Source organism: Chinchilla lanigera, unplaced genomic scaffold (genome assembly GCF_000276665.1).
Source record: "Chinchilla lanigera isolate Chin_1 unplaced genomic scaffold, ChiLan1.0 scaffold00051, whole genome shotgun sequence".
Lineage (NCBI taxonomy): Eukaryota > Metazoa > Chordata > Mammalia > Rodentia > Chinchillidae > Chinchilla > Chinchilla lanigera.
The window spans coordinates 7,429,618-7,432,443 of record NW_004955452.1 but is presented as its reverse complement, the minus strand read 5'-3'; positions in this window follow the sequence as shown (position 1 = coordinate 7,432,443).

Here is a 2,826-nt window from a genome sequence, read left to right as displayed (position 1 = left end):
ATCCTCCTGCCTCAGCTTCCCTAGTGCTGGGAGTATAGACATGTGCCCCCACGTCTGGCTTGGATGTACTGAATTTTAAAATGATTAATTGTATGTTATGTAAATTTTACCTCAATAAATCAGTAAATCACCCTTTTTTTGAGATAGGATATTGGGATGCAGTTCAGGCTGAAGTTGAACGCATGGCAATCCTCCTGCCTCAGTCTCCTGAGTACTGGGATTGCAGGTATACACCACTATGCCTAGCATTCAATAAATTATTAAAAACAAAAAACCCTAGAAATTATTTAAGAAAAATATATTATTTACCATATTCATTCTGAGGTTGTGGCTCATGCCTGTAATCCTCAGCACTCTGGGAGGCTGAGGCAAAAAAATTGCAAGTTTAAATCCAACCTGGGTGACTTAGTGAGAACCTGTTTTGAAATAAAAAATAAAAAGGACTGAAGATGTAGCTCAGTGCAGAGGCCCTGCGTTCAATGCCAAGAAGTGAAAAAAGTATGAGGTCAAGAAGCCCTAGAAATTGATCATTTCAGTGGCTTGAAGATTTTATCAAGGATCTAAGTTCTGGGCCTGGGATATAGCTCAGCGGTACAGCGCTTGCCTGGCAAGAGCAAGGTCCTGAGTTCAATTCCTGGTACCAAAAAACAAAAACAAAAACAAACAAACAAACAAAGAATCTAAGTTCTTTCTGTTGTTGTTTTTTTTTTTTTTTGCATTTTTATCATTTTCCTCTTTCATGTTTGAAAGACAGTTGTCATGTTTCCAAGCAATGCCTGAGGACATAATTACATCTAACTCTCTTAAACGTCTCTCTTTCGCGGCACTGGGGATTTAACCCAGGGCCTTTGCTCTGAGCTACATTGCCAGCCCTATTTTATTTTATTTTATTTTATTTTATTTTATTTTATTTTATTTGCCTAGGCTGGCCTTGAGTTTGCCATCCCCTTGCCTCGTCCTCCCCAGTACTTGAGATGACAGATTTGTATCACAATGCCTGCCCCTGGACTCTGCTCTCTCTGTTTTGACAAGGTAGGCCAGACTAACCTCAAATTTGCGTGTACCTCACTCAGGCTGACAAGGTTGTAAATTATTGAATTTACAACCTTCCTGCCTCAATCTCCTGAAATTGTAATCCCAGCCTGCTGCTGGTATTATAGGCATGTACCACCACATTCAGCTTCTCTCTCTTTTTTGTTTTTTTTCCGGTACTGGGAATCGAACTCACAACCTTGTGCTTCCCAGGCAGGCGCTGTGCCGCTGAGCTAAATTCCCAGCCCCTCTCTCTCTTTTTTAAATAAAAGATTTTTTTCACCAGGCCTGGTGGCACATGCCTGTAATCCCAGCACTGGAGGCTGAAGCAGGAGGATCACTGTGAGTTCAAGCCCAGCCTGGGCCACAGAGTGAGTTTGAGGCCAGCCTGAACTGCATAGTGAGACCCTGTCTCAAAAAACAAAAGAAAAAGGTTTTTTGAGAAATAATTCATGTACCATACAACTCACCCATTAGGGTATATAAATTGGCTGGGGATGTAGCTCACTGGTACAGTGTTTGCCTAGAAGCATGAAGCCCTGGATTCAATCCTTAGTACTGCAAAATTGAAACAAAAACACACACGATCACGGGCATGTCTCAGGCTGGTTGTGCTGCCTTGATTGCTGTGCCCGGTGTTGGGGAGGGGTAGCCCCTCTCTCTCAGAGAATGGATGAGCTGTGAGCGTGGCCTCCTGGTTTCTACACTGTGTGTGAAGCAAGTAATTGTTGGTGTTAACAAGATGGATTCCACTGAGCCACCCTAGAGCCAGGAGAGATAGACAGACACCGGCAAGAAAGTCAGCGCCTCCATTAAGAGAATTGGCCACAATCCTGATGCAGGTGCGAAAGCTACAGGTGACAGCATGCTGGAGCCCCGTGCTAACAAGCATTGGTTCAGGAACGGGGAGTCACTCATGCAGATGGCAGTGGCAGTAGATCCACACTGCTGACCACTTTGGATGGCCCTGACCACCAACTCACCCGAAGGGCAGGCCCTGGCATCCGGCCCTCTGGGATATGTACAAAAGTGCTGGTATGGTCCTGTCCCTGTGGGCTGAGTGAAGACCGGTGTTCTTGCCTTGCTTTGCTTTGCTTCGTTTTGCTTTGTGGAGATGAGGCTCTCGCTGTGTGGTCCAGGCTGGGGGCCCCGTACCCATTGTGGATACATCCTCTGGTGAGTTCCGCAGCTGAGTGTGTGGCTGGGAGGCAGAGCCTGGTGGGAAGAGGGGCGCTGGGGATGTGACTGGAAGGATGTGCTCTTGTCCTTGGCTCCTCCCCTCTCCCGCTGCTTCCTAGCCTCCATGAGGTGCGCAGTGCTCTTCCACCAGACCCCTCCACCACGCTGTTCCTGCCTGGAGCCAGCTGACCAGAGACTGAAAATATGAGGCAAAATAAGCCTCTCCTCCTGCGAGTTGCGGGTGTTGGGTTCTTCATCTCAGCGACAACGCAGTGATGAAGATCACGCTCTGGCTGCTAGCTGTCCTCAGTGTCAGACTGGGCTACTGGCCGGGTTCAGCACCAGTGACCTTTGATGTTCCCAGCTCTTAGGTACCAGCTCAGCATGATCGACTCAAGACAGGGGTCATGAATAGGCAAAGATGTGCCACCCAAAAGGGGCTTTATCAGAACGATGCATGGATGCTTGCGCCGGGGCAGTGTCAGGCTCTGTTCAGTTGTGGATGGGGGACGGCTGCAGGCGGTGGGGACATCCAGAGCGGCTGCGGGTTGTGGTCACCTGGGATGGAGCTGTCACAGAGGCTTTGCTGCCAAAGCAAAAGTCTTTTTTTTTTTT